The sequence below is a fragment of the Arachis hypogaea genome, chromosome 18 (genome assembly GCF_003086295.3).
Source record: "Arachis hypogaea cultivar Tifrunner chromosome 18, arahy.Tifrunner.gnm2.J5K5, whole genome shotgun sequence".
Classification (NCBI taxonomy): domain Eukaryota; kingdom Viridiplantae; phylum Streptophyta; class Magnoliopsida; order Fabales; family Fabaceae; genus Arachis; species Arachis hypogaea.
In genome coordinates, this window is record NC_092053.1 from 102620516 (window position 1) to 102635282 (window position 14767).

The following is a 14767-nucleotide window of genomic DNA, read 5'->3' on the forward strand; positions in this document are numbered from 1 at the left end:
CAGCAACAGCAGATTGGCAAATATGATAAAACAGAAGCAAGAACAGTGCAAATAAACAGACCTAGAGCCACTAACCATAGCCTAATCTACCTAACAACCTAAAATCCACTACAACATGCAAGACTATCTATCCTAATTATGAACAAAAACGGAAAAAAATAAGAGGAACTACGAACGGATAAAAGGGATTGCGTGTTGCGGAACCTGGAGGCGAAAGAAGGAGGTTGGGGCACAGAGGTGGCTGGGGTGGTGGCGGTGACGTTCGGCACGGAGGGTGGTGGCGGTGGGCACAGCGGCTGCGGCTGTTAGGGGGTAGGGGCTTTGGGAAGGTTAATGGGTGAAATAGGGGAGGGGATTGGATAGGGGGGAGGGGGTGGCGCGGCTGGGATGGCCGGCGGTGGTGGGTGGTGGTTTGCGGAGGGTAGTGCAGGAGAGGGGGGAAGAGAGGAAGAAAGAAGAAGAAAGAGGGGGAGGGAGGAAGGGGGTAGGTGGCGGCGGCGTCTGGGTGGTGACGCGGTGGTGGCTGGGTAGTGGTGGTTGAGGGTTGGGGAAGGAGAGAGGGGGAAGAGGAATTGGGGGGGCTGCGCGAATGTAGGGTTTCGCGTGACAGGGGGTGTTATATTTTTTAATCCACGCGGCCGCGTGGGCACGCAGTTGCGTGGTTGGGGTGAAAATGGGAGTGACACGATCGCGTGGGGCGCGCGATCGCATGAAAGGGGTGGAAGAGGGGATGACGCGATCACGTGGGTCGCGCGATCGCGTCACTGGAAATTGTGCTAAACGTACGACTCCAGCACCGTTTCAGCGCAACTCTCTGTCTCCTTCTGGGGTGATGTGCAATCCATGCGACGCGATCGCGTCGCTCACGCGGTCGCGTGGGATTGGTATTGTGCAAGTGTCGCGATCGCATGGGGCATGCGATCGCGTGGGCCAATTTGTGCAAAACGCACAGGGGCCGCACGATTCCAGCCTAACTTTCTGGACGTTGGATGTTTACGCCGATCTCCAGGTCACGTGGCCGCGTGGATGACGCGATCGCATGGGGCATGCGGTTGCGTCGTGCATCCCTTTTTTTTTGTAAGATAAATGTAGAATACAATGATTAATATGAATGCTATGCATGATTCCAGGTTCAATGAAGTAAAATGAAAAGAAAATAAAAAAATAAAAGCAATTAACAAGAATTAAATTGAAAAAGAAGCGACCATACCATGGTGGGTTGTCTCCCACCTAGCACTTTTAGTTAAAGTCCTTAAGTTGGACATTGGAGGAGCTTCCTGCTATGGCGGCTTATGTTTAAATTCGTCCAGAAATCTCCACCAGTGCTTGGAATGCCAATAGCCTCCGGGGTCCCATACTAGGCATGTAAAGCTTCTGAGCAGCTTCAGACAAATTTTCAGGCTCCCGGGGTGACGAATGTCAGAATAAATTCCAGGATCCCAAGCTTTGCTATTAAATCCGCCTCCGTCTTGATCTATATGTTTCTATCTGGGCGGCGTAAAAAGTAGAATTTCACCATGGTGACCAAACGTTCTCCGTGATCCATGCAATTGAGCATGATACCAATCCGTGTACTTCGAGGTGAAGCGTGGAACCTTATTGAACCTTGTGCACCAACTCTGAGTACGAGCCATTTCCCTCTTACTCTTAAAGCCGCAAAGAGCTCTAAGCTGGCCATCTGTTTTAAGCAAACCATATTCAAGTGAATAAGTAAAGTTATAGGTTAAGGATTGTACCCAATTGAAGCTTGTATTAGGTGATAATGGCCTTGGGGTAGGTGTTTCTGGTGGTTCTGTAAGTTCTACTCCCTTGTGCTCTTCTGTGAATTCCTCCACTTCCTTGCAAGGTTCTACAACTGTATCTGTGTCCTGGTCAAAGTCTTCTATGTCTTCCTCATCACTTGAGTCATAGATTGGAGGTTGAGAGAAATCTACTTCCGCATCGTCTTCATATTCACTTGGGGAAGATTCTTCGACCTCAGAGAATTACTTGCGGATGCTAGTTCATCACTAAGAGAATTTGACTTGTGACTATCATCATCAGGGGAATTTGTGTCCTGGGTTATTCCGTCTGATTCTTCATAAACAACTTGCCTTGGAGGTTGTACAATATCCTCTTTAGCATCAACTGTAGCGTCCTTGACGGAGTTCTCCTCAGTTCTGGATTCCTATGGAGGTTCAGCATCCCCTAGATCTTCAACCAACTCTTCTTCTTGAACAATGACAGCTTCTTCTATTTGTTCTAGTACGAATTCATTCTCTGTCTTATCTACTGGAGTTTCTGGTATCTCCTTCATGCTACGCTCTTCGTTAGACTGTTCACATGGGGCTATGGTTGATCCTTGTGTATTTGAGCGCCTAGAAACCCATTGAATTATTACTTGCTCCAGTTGTCGAATGGTTGTTTGAAATTTATTTACTGTTCCCTTTAGGCGAACCTCTGCTTCTCGGGTTGCCGGACTTGGGCATGATACATAGGAAAGTGGTGGTGATTGGGAGTGATTAGATTGGTACTGGGGTAAGGAAGGATCATATGGTGGCGAATGGTGAAGAGAAGCTTGTGAGTGTGGTGGTTCGAGGTTATGTTGAAAGGATGGTTTATATGCACGGGGTGGGGCTTGTTGGTAGTTACAAGGTAGTCCACCATATCTTTCAGCTGGGTATGCACGGTGGAATGGTCTTTGTCCAGGATATCTCGGAGGGTGTTGCTGCCTAAAGGGTTGATTGGATCCTCTTGGCTCCATCCATCCTTGATTGGTCTGACCTTGATGCATATTCCTGCTGTAACTTCTATTTTCTTCAACAAAGTTAGAACCAAACTCAAAGCGAGAGGGGTGAGAATTCATGGTAGTAAATGAAAAATAAAAGGGAAAAATAGAAATAAATAAACAAGTAAAAGAAAAATATTTACAATAACCAATAATAAGGCACACGTTAGAGGTTCCCCGGCAACGGCACCATTTTGACGTCAGGGATTTTTGCCAGTAAAGAAGTTCATAAAAACAGTCGCGTTGTAGATATAGTCTCTAAACCAACAGAAATCCCTTTCGTACAAACGTTTTGGTTGTCACAAGTAACAAACCCCTTTAAAAATTGTTAACCGAGTATTCAAACCTCGGGTCGTCTTCTCAAGGAACTGCAAGGAAGTATGTTCTTATTATTGGCTATAAAGGTTGTAATCAGGGTTTAGAAGATGAGAAGCAAGTGATTTGAATGACAAGTAAAGTAAATGGCAATTAAAATAAATAAATACTGTAAAGCAAACTTTTGGCAAGGTAAGAGAAATTGGAAGTCCAACTTAATTATCTCTCTCAACAATAATGAAAGTTGAATCTAAATTCCACCTAGTTAACCTTTACTAAAGCAAAGGAAAGTCAAAGGACTAATTAGTTTGACCTTCGAATCCTATTTATTTCCTAAGAAAAAGTTGGGATTATTGAAGTTCAGTTCAATTAGCAAGATAACGATTATCAATTATGCTGAGTTTAATAATGTTGAGTTACTAATTTCTTAACCAAGACCAAAAGGGGAAAAAGTAAATTGCTGGAATAAAATATCTTCAGATCGGAAACAATGATAACACAAATTAAAGAGAAAGCAATCAATAACTGAAAATACCTCAAATATCATTAATTCAAATAATAATCTATAATATGGAATAATTCATAAATTCAATTATAAAAGTAATTAATCAACTCAAGTGCTGGAATAGATAAATAAAAGTGAAAAGGGAAGCTTAAAACAAACAAACATAAAACCTGGATCGAGAGTCACTCTTAAAACTAAGAGAAGTCCTAAATCCTTATCCTAAGAGAGAGAGAGAGGAGAGAACCTCTCTCAAACTAAATCTAAATCATGGAAAATAGTAAAAAATACGAGCTCCCCTGAATGGATGCATTCCCCCACTTTGTAGCCTCTAGTCTGTATGTTCTGCACCTGGATCTGGGCCAAAAGGGCTTCAGAAATCGTTGGGCGTATTCTGTAAATTCTGATACGTGGCCTCTGTCACGCGTCCGCATGGGTCACGCGGTCGCGTCATCTGGAGCTTTTCCTTGCCACGCGGTCGCGTCAGTCACGCATCCGCGTCGTATGCGTTCTACTTAAGGTGCGTGGTCGCGTCAGTCATGCGGTCGCGTCGCTGCTTCTTCGCTTCTGGCACGCGATCGCGTCGTCCATGCGATCGCGTGGATGCCAGTTTCTTCAAAACTCCATTTCGCACTTTCCTTCCATTTTTGTACGTTTCCTCTTCCATCCTTTAAGTCATTCTGCCTTTAGAAAATCTGAAACTACTCAACACACTAATCACGGCATCGAATGGAAGTAAAGGTAATTAAAATAATTAATTTTAAAGCTTAGGAAACATGTTTTTCACACACATCACATAATAAGGAAGGGAAAGTAAAACCATGCAATTAATATGAATAAGTGGGTGAAGGATTGAATAAATCACTCAAACTAAGCACAAAATAACTCATGAAATATGGGTTTATCAATGCCTTCAAGTAGAGTCTTGATTCTGGAGAGTCTATCTTCGGATGATGGTGAGTTGAGATTGGAGGGATGAGAAGGGCCATTTTGGTTTTGATATGGATGTTGAGAGGTATTATTAGGTGGGTGCTGATATGATCTCTGTGTGGAATGTTGGTGAGCTGCATTGTTGTTGGGGTTGTGACGTCTCTGATCTTGGCCTTGATCTTGTTGATTTGCCCACCCAAAGTTCGGGTGGTTCCTCCAACCCGGATTATAAGTTTTGGAGTATCGATCATGGGTCTACCTAGGTGAGTTTTCAATGTAGTTGGCTTGCTCCTGGTTACTTTCATCCTCTGCATTCACTCCTTCTTGAGTTGCTGATGAGGTGGTGACTGCTACGACTTGGTTTCTTTCCATCTTCTTGGTAAGGTCAGCCAGCTGCTTGGTGATCATCTTGTTTTGAGCCAGCAGTGCATCTACGTTGTTCAGCTCCATCACTCCTCTAGTGTTGCCCCTTTCAGAAGCATAGAAGTAATCATTCTCAGCTACAGTCTCAATGACATCTATGGCTTCTTCAATGTTCTTCTTCTTGTTCAGAGATCCCCCGGATGAGTGGTCTACTGCCTTCTTTGATTCATAAGAAAGACCCTCATAGAAAATATGTAACTGCACCCATTCATTGAACATGTCTGGTGGGCACCTTCTTGTCAAGTCCTTAAACCTCTCCCATGCTTCATAGAGAGTTTCACCATCTTGTTGCCTGAATGTTTGTACTTCAACTCTCAACCTGTTAATTCTCTAAGGAGGGTAGAATCTCGCCAATAATTTGTTCACTACATCTTCCTAGGTTGTTAAACTCTCCTTCGGGAAAGATTCCAGCCATTTAGATGCTTTGTCCTTGAGTGAAAAGGGGAACAAAAGCAATCTATAGGTGTCAGGATGAACACCATTAGACTTCACAGTATCACATATCCTTAGGAAGGTGGTGAGATGTTGATTGGGGTCTTCTTAGACACTTCCTCCGAATGAACAGTTGTTCTGAACAAGGGTGATGAGCTGTGGCTTTAGTTCAAAGTTATTGGCATGTATGGTTGGCTTTTGGATACTACTTCCGCAATTTCCTGGGTTTGGATTGATGTAAGAGCCCAAAACTCTTCTCTCTTGCCCAGCATGATTTGCTGGACCTTCTCTGGCATGGTTGTGAGCCTCTTCTTCATGGTGGTTCTCCATATTCTCCTCCATGTTTGGTTTAAAATACTCCTCCTCTTCCTCAGCACCAACGACTCTCTTTCCTCTTGCTTTCCTCCTTAATCTAAGGAAGGTCCTCTCAGGTTCAGAATCAAAGGAAGTTGAAGCCCCGCTTCTTCTACCTGTCATACAACCAACAGAGCAAAAAGCAGGAAAGAGAATTGATGGAGAAGTTACTCCTATTAGGGGTGCTGTTAGTGTGAGTGATGTAATATATCAAACAGTTAGTGGGTTAGTGAACTGAATTGTAAAAAAAATTGAAGATAACACCACAAACGGGTAGGGGGTAAAGGGAAGAAAATAACTAAAACTGAAAGTAAATCACTCAAATAAAATTAAACAAAATAAAAGAAAAATGCTCAATCGAGTTATCCACCAATTAATCATTGTTGATACAAAATCAATCCCCAGCAACGGCGCCATAAACTTGATGCACGGAAACTTGTCTCTCAACAAATTTCCCTTCGGCAAGTATACCGAATTGTCGTCAAGTAAAAACTCACAATAGAGTGAGGTCAAATCCCACAGGGATTGATTGGTCAAGCAACTTTAATCAGAGGAATGTTCTAGTTGAGCTAAGCAGAAATTTAGTTGAGATTTGCAGAAACGTAAATGGCGAGAAAGTAAATAACAGAAAATGTAAATGCTGGAAATAAAGAGCAGAATGTAAATGGCGGAAAGTAAATTGCAAAATCTTAAATGGGGAATTGGGAGGATGAGCATAAAAGTAGATGGCAGAAAATAAAGAGAATGGGTAAGATCAGAAATGGGAGATTCATTGGGCTAAGGAGATGTTGTATTCTCCGGATCAAGTTCATTCTCATCTCTTCCTCAATCAATGCATTCATTTATCTCCTTGGCAATCTTAAGTGATTGGATTCCAATTCCTTGGTAATTCAATCTCTCAAATCTTGATCAATAGCCAATTCCTTGGTCTAATTGCTCATGAGAAAAGATGAAGTATGGTCACTGATTATACCACATGTATTCCCAAATCAAAGTGTTAGTAGGATTATATGTCACTATATCCATCCAAACCCCAATTTGGTCCAACATGAGAAAGCATTTCTAGCATGATCTCTTCATTCCTCTTCCAAGGTTCTGAAGAGATCCAAGTATGAATAGCTTCTTTTCCAAGACAACTACCCAATTGGATGAAGATTAAAAGCCTTCTAATAAAATTAAGAGAAAAGAAAGAAGAAGAATAATAAAAACTATTATTGATCCATCAAATTACAACAGAGCTCCCTAACCCAATGAAAAGGGGTTTAGTTGTTCATAGCTCTGGAAATGGAAGAAGATAGAGAAGAATGCATTGTCCAATTAACTAGAAATTACAGAAAAAGTAAAATATACAGAGTGTAGTTCTCCAAAATGCCAAAAAGCTCCCTTACTAGTTCAAAACTACTCCTATATATACTACTCTTTTGATCTTCTAGTTGGCTCTTCAAGTCTTGGATATGGGCCTTCGATCTTAAGTTGAAGTAGTTACAATCTTCAGTGGGCTCAGCTTTGCTTGCAGAAAAAGTGTGAGTTAGGCATGGACGTTAGTTAGGACGTTAGTGGTGTTAACGTTAAGTGAAAATATGGGTTCGAGAACGTTAGTGACGATCACCTTTTTCACTAACATTCCAAACCAAAAACGATCCACGTTAACTTCAACGTTAGTGGTACTAACGTGACCACTAACGTTGCCTCTTGGTCCTTCACAAACGTTATTGGCATTCACATTTTCCAATAATGTTGCTAATTACCTCCTTTCCCCGCGTTAGAGTTCATGTTAGTATAACTAACGTGACCCTTAACGTGGGCATGCCTAAGCTTCGAGAGCGTTAGTGACACTTACCTTTGTCACTAACGCTCCAAACGCCCCTCCTTCCCACGTTAGATTTCACGTTAATTAGATTAACGTGGCCACTAACGTGGTGGTAATTGCCATCTCCAACGTTAGTGACAAAGGTGAGTGTTACTAACATTGGCCTATCACTCCTTGCTCCACGTTACCCTTCACGTTAGTGGTCTTAAAGTGACCACTAACGTGGGCAATGTTGGCCTAGTCTAACGTTAGTGACAAATGTGAGTGTCACTAACGTTGGTAATTTCTTCCTCCTCCCACGTTAGAGTTCACGTTAATTAGATTAACGTGGCTATTAACGTGGCTTATGTATGGCCTTTTGGAACGTTAGTGGTGTTCACTTTTACCACTAACGTTGGAGCTCCTCTTTTCTTTTCACGTTAGCTCCCACGTTAATGTAACTAACGTGGCAACTAACGTGGGCTATGATGGCTTTCGAAGGCGTTATTGGCGATCACTTTTCTCATTAACGCCACAAGCTTATGCCCATTCCACGTTAGTGGTCACGTTAATTAGACTAACGTGGCTCTTCCTTGCTTCCTTTGTCCTGAAATCAAGCAAATAAAGTGCATCAAAGCTCTATTCCAAGTCATGAGATCATGCATTATCCAATTTGTCATTCAATTCATGCATAATTCTCATGAAATCATGTAAAGTTCACAATGTTTGCTTGAATCAAGATGTAAGTGTATTTCTACCCAAAACTTGCTTATTTACTAAGAAAATGCATGAAACTACCCTAAAATAGTAAAGAAAAGGTCAGTGAAATTGGCCAAAATGCCCTGGCATCAGAAAACTTATTCGTTGCCCCATCTCGAAGCTTTTTCTTTTCCTTCTTTCTTGGTGGCCAACCTAAAAAGAGAGAAAAAAGAAAGTGAATTAAGCCAAAGATATCAAAGCAAAGAGAACATAGGCGGGGGCTAATGCCAAATAAAAGTATGGTTCTCTACTACATGGTAGCTACAACATGTAGATGAGAAAATAATGTAAGCTAATGGCATATGAACTAACACTTGATGCAAGAGTAAAATCAAAGCATGAAGAGCATAGTGAGCATCAAGTTCAAATAAGAAAAAGTGGGTTATGAAAGACATGTAAGCTCACATCAATGCAAAAAGGATACAAGGATCATCAAAGGTTAAGCATTGAATTAGAAATTTCATTACCCATCAATATCAAACAAGTCTAGAGGCACCAAGATTAACCAAGAAATTCTCAACAATTGAGTAAGAAAATGCAACACCATTATTGAAAGAAGAGACTTAGAAAAAAAAATTGAAAACAGGCTATAGAAACAAAATTGAAATGAAAAAATAGAAGGATATAAATGCGATAAACAAAAGAAAACGAAAGAGGAGAAAAAAACTCTTTTTTTTACAGGCGCGCCCGCGTCATGCACGCTTACGCGCCGATGTGCATTTTGACCGAAGGGCGCGTACGCGCCAGGTGCGCGCACGCGTGGGTGAGGTTGGGCCAAACGCTTAATGCTGGCCCAGAGTTGCCATAACTCTCGGGTCATTGGCCTGGGAACCACTTTAGCAAATCGGCGCGCACACGGCATGTGCGCGGGCGCGCGCATATGCAAAATAAGGACATCGACGCGTAAGCGTGCAGTGCACGTACGCGTACACGCAGTTGTGCAATTGGCCCAGCTATTGCGTGAGATTGGCCCAACTCTTTGGAAAAAGTATGGGCCTGAATAATGCGTATGGACGTGCACGCGCACAGCGTGCATACGCGTCCTTGACTCTTTTTTTTTTTCAAAAATACTATAAATAGCTAAAAATCTCCCTAACACGACCTACAACTCAAGATCAACTAAAATGCAAAATTAACAAAAAATTTCAAGTGCAAACAAACATAACTTACACTTTAAGCAACTAACAACCAAGATATTAAGACAAAACTCCATAAAGAGGAAAAACTACTTACAATGGTAACTCAAATCACTTATTAATCAAATCTACAAGAGAATGGAAAGAGTTTACAATGGTGGGGTGTCTCCCACCTAGCACTTTTGTTTATTGTCCTTAAGTTGGACTTATGGAGAGCTCCTCATCAAGGTGGCTTGTGCTTGAATTCATCTTGGAACTCCCACCAATGCTTGGTTCTCCATTGTGCCCCAAGATTTCTTATTTGTTGCACCAAGTGTTGATGGAGTTCTTCACAAGCTTGGGGCTCCCAAAGTTGACCCTCGTCTTGTGATCCGGGATCTCACACTTTATTTTTACACCCGTCTTGAAGTTGATCATCATTATTAGTCCATCCGGGTGGTGAGTAAGGTGAATTCTCTATGAAGTGCCCAACAATCCTTCTAGACCCATCTATTTGAGCACTATTCCAACATTTATATCTCACGTTTGATGTATGAACCATAATGAGCCTTGATTTGCAACGCCAACCACAAAACCTTTTTCGCTTACGCTTCACACAAAGCTCCCTAAGTTGGCCATCCGTTTCAAGCAAACCATATTCAAGTGGGATAATAAAGCTAATAGAAATGAATTTCACCCACTTAAATGAAGGAGTAGATGGCAACCTAGGCAAAGACAACTCCAAGGGTCTTGATAAAGCGTATTCAATTCCCATCCTCCTTTTTCTAAGGATTTCCACCTCTTCACAAGACTTCTTAATTATAATCCTTTGTTCAACAATTTTATCTAAACATTTTATCCTACTCAAGTCATAAATGGGAGGATGAGAAAAATTTACCTCCACATTTCTTTCCATCTTGTTGGGAGAAGGTTCTTCATGCTCAAAGGATTCTTCACCACTAAGGTTTGATGCTTGATCTTCATCACCAAGGAAACTCAATTCTTGCTCTATCCCATCCAAGTCTTCATAAGGGATATGCCTTGGAGGGTGTGCACATTCCTCCTTAGCCTCAAATTCAATCTTCTTAGAGGGGTCTTCTTCAATTCAGATTCCCATGGAGGATCCGCATCTCCTAAGTCTTCAACAAATTCTTCCCTTTCTTCAACAATCATAGCTTCCTCCAATTGTTCCAATACAAAGCAAATTCCCTCATTCTCCACCAATCTCTCCTTCATGTTATGCTCTTCATTTGTTTCTCCATATGTAGCCATGGGAGTCCCATGAGTGTTCAAGCATTGGGATGCTAACCGGCTTACCACCTCATCCAAGGCAGCCGTGAATTGTTCCACATCCCTTTTCATCTCCTCTTGTCCTTGAACAAGAACATCAAGGATGTCATCCATTGGAGGTTGGGGTGGATGGAAGGGTTCATCAAATTGGGGGAAGGGTTCATAATAGGAAGGTGGTTCTTCTTGGTAGAGTTGTGGTGGTTCAATAATTTCCACTCTTTCCACTTGTTACACAACATGCTCCATGGTTGCTTGAAGTTGATCCAATGTTTCATTGAGACGATCCCTTGACTCTTGTTCCTCTTAATATGATTAGGATCATATGGCTCTTGGATTGATAGACATGAGTAATCTTCCATGGGAGGTTATGGTGGAAAGTAGTATTCATCTTGTGGTTGAAAAATTTCATACATTGGAGGTGGTTCATCTTGGTAATAGTATAGAGGGGGTGGCTCTTGAAAATATTGATGTTGGGATGGTGGTGGCTCTATATGTGGTTCATATGGCTCATATGGTTGTTGGTAGGTTGGATATGGATTAGGGTCACATGAAGATGTTTGGTACAAAGGGGCTTGTGAGTTTGGTTGAGGGTTATGTTGTGGATATGGCTCATAGGCATATGGTGGTGGTTCTTGAAAGTCACAAGGAGATTCACCATAGCCATTGGATTGACATGCATCATAGAATGGCTCTTCTTCATAGTGCATTGGTGGAGGTTGTTGCCATGAAGATTGATCATATGCATATGGCTCCTCCCACCTTTGATTATCCCATCCTTGATACACATCTTCATTATAGCCCTCATTTCCTACAACATAGTGAAAACCAAACTCATAGCCAAAGTCAGAATTCATGATAGCAAGAGAAAAGGAAAATAAAATCAAATAAGAAACAAGAAAATTAAATCCTAAAGCTAGCAAAGACTAACAAAGAAGCAAAAGGTAAACTTATTTACAATATTCACATATATACAATAACTAATAGCACAACACCATTGCAACTCCCCAGCAACGGCGCCATTTTGATGAATGGACTTTTGTGAGGTCTAGAATTCACAATTGAAATCTCGTTGCAAGTATAGTTTCTAAACCAACAATAGTCCTTTCATACAAAAGATTGTTTGTCACCAAAACAAACCCCTAAATTTATAAACCAAAATATTGAACCTCGAGTCGTTCTCCCTAGGAATTACAATAAAGTGTTCTTGTTATTAGTTATGGAGTATGTTTGGGGTTTTGAGATTTTAGACAAGAAAAATAAATGGCAATGAAAATAAACTAATAGCTAAAGAGGTCTTGGCAAAGGTTGGTGGTCAAGGATCTCTATCCTAATCACTAACCACAACATGAGAATTGGCAAGGACCAACCGCACTAAGTTAACCCCTAACTAATAGTAGAGAAAAGTCAAGTGAGTTATGTCAATCCAAGACCATAAGTCCTAGTTCTACACCAAATCAATTAGTGAGATCTAGAGTTAATGGCTCCCAACCGTCAATCACTTGGACATTAGTAACTCAAGAATTTCTAAGTTACCTTCCCAAGCCAAGAGAATAAAATTCTACTCTAAAATCCAACTAAGCATTTTATCAAACACTTAGAAGGCATAAAAGGAAAGCATAGTAAAATTGCAAGGAATGTAAATCTACATTAAAATCCAACCAAGCATTTCATCAAACACTTGGAAGACATAAAAGGAAAATATAGTAAAATAGCAAGGAAAGTAAATCTACACTACTCAATTGAAAGAAATTAAACAACAACAAATCAAATCAACAATAAAGGAACATGAAATCATAAATTGCATTGAAAGAGAGATAGAAGAACAAAAGTGCATCAAAATAAAAGTAGAGAATTACATGAATAAAATGCTAAACTAGAGAGAAGAGATGTAGAAGAAGAAGAATTGAAAAGAGAAAAGTAAATCAAAGCATGAAATTAAACTAGATCTAAGAGTTCCTAATCTAGATCTAACCTACTCCTAATTCTAGAGAGAAGAGAGACCTTCTCTCTCTAGAAACTAACTAAAGCATGATAAAACTAAAATAAAACTAAACTAATGACTAGATGCCTCATCTCTCTTCAATCCTTGGGTCAAATAGCATCAGAAATGAGTTGGATTGGGCCCACAAGGCTTTAGAATTCGCTGGCCACGTATTGCTTTAAGTGGATCATATGGCAGCAACGACGCGTGCGCGTACAGTGCATGTACGCATCACCATACGTGTAGCAACTATGGCAAATAATATATTGTTTCGAAGCCCTGGATGTTAGCTTTCCAACGCAACTAGAACCGCATCATTTGGACCTCTGTAGCTCAAGTTATGGCCAATTAAGTGCGAGGAGGTCGGCTTGACAGCTTTTGCGATTCCTTCATTTCTTCATGAATTCTCCATTTATACATGCTTTTTCTTCATTCCCTTGATCCTATCTTTGCCTCCTAAATCTGAATTCACTTAACAAACATATCAAGGCATCTAATAGAATCAAGGTGAATTGAATTTAGCTATTTTAAGACCTAAAAGCATGTTTTCACGCTTAAGCATAATTAAAGGAGAAGTTATAAAACCATGCTATTTCATTGGATAAATGTGGGTTAAAAGGTTATAAAATTCCCTAAATCAAGCACAAGATAAACCCTAAAAATGGGGTTTATCATACATATGTCATCATTTTTATTTTTCATGGGTACAAATAGTCATTTATTCTTCACATTTCCTAATTTACTTGACCACGGAATGCAGAAATTATAAATGCAATTTTCTTTGTTGGAATAGATTCAATGCATTTCTGTATAACATGATTCCCATTTTGATCACGTACACATCTGATAACATGTCCATCTTGCTCACGAACAAGTTGGGCTTTTTGTTCAAGTTCAATGACCTCAAGTGCCTGCATGCAGTGCATGGGAGTAAACCAAAATAAAAATATGGCAATACTATTAAATTTGGAATAGAGACAAGGTTAAAAACATGTTCAAAACTTGATAGTAGCCATTATCCTTCAAAATTCTTGTACAGCTTTTTAAGGTAAATAAAACTAGTTACCAGGGACAACCAAGTAATAGAATGGTGGCTTAAGCACTTGTGCAACAATGGAGTTTCCTGTAGCCTAAAATAAATGAAAGTATAATATACTTATTATGCACAATCCTCACCATGTCCAACAAAATTGTTTGACAAAATTTTTCCTGTTTTGCCCCCTTCCATTCAAGTGAAAATCTTGGATTTTGAGATTCTTTATGACTTAACTGTTTTGATGTGTTATAAATTCTAATAAAGCAGCTGAAGAATAGATGATGCTGAAGCAGACATATTCTCAACCCTCCGATGTAGAATATAGGGTAACAAGAAAAAGAAAGAAGATCCAATTAAAAATGTGACCTTTCATCCACATGACTAAATTAATGCATACTAATGCTATAAAACTACAAGAATCAATATGAATTGCATACCTTTTGGATTACACGACAGCCATACATCTGCAGACTTAAAGGCAATATCTGACCACCTAGTCAACTAGCAAGTTCTCTCCTCTGCTCAGGGCTTCCATAGTAAAAAAACTACATCAAGGGTGGTGACCCTAAAGAATCTCTTTTCATCATATGTCTCTACCTTCTTGAAAACCTCGGCAGCAATGGAAACAAGGAGTTCATAGGATTGCTAATCATGATAACAAGGGCCTGATTGATCAAATAAGTAAAAAACAAAAGAATTGGTAATCTTCTAACTGCTTGTATACAACCAACCCTTTAGTACCAGTTCAATGGTCAGAAAGATTTTTTTAGTTCTAGAATCAATTTCTAGCAGGATCAGTAGAGATATATATATTCTATAGTAGATAATATATATCATATGGGGTCTCTTTATATTTCAAGTCGCCTTTCTCCCCAAATTTTATCCTATTAACTTACATAAATTTCATTATCAACTAACAAGATCAAGAGAAGTTCAGGAGCAACTTTGCATTAACAACAAATGAATTAAAACTCTTTCAAAAGTTTTAGTCCACCTTAAAGTGTTCCAGTGAATACTTGACTTTAGCCAAATTGATTTGACCGTATAATAATAGTCACATTTTATAAGATGTCC

The 14767-nt window shown here is 40.1% G+C and overlaps 1 non-coding gene across 1 annotated transcript; it reads left to right on the top strand.

Moving 5' to 3' along the window:
- The first annotated feature begins 5154 nt into the window (after positions 1-5154).
- LOC112774035 (small nucleolar RNA R71) lies at positions 5155-5258 on the top strand. The gene has a single exon (XR_003188548.1). It is a non-coding gene; the product is annotated as a small nucleolar RNA R71 (small nucleolar RNA).
- The last annotated feature ends 9509 nt before the right edge of the window (positions 5259-14767 follow it).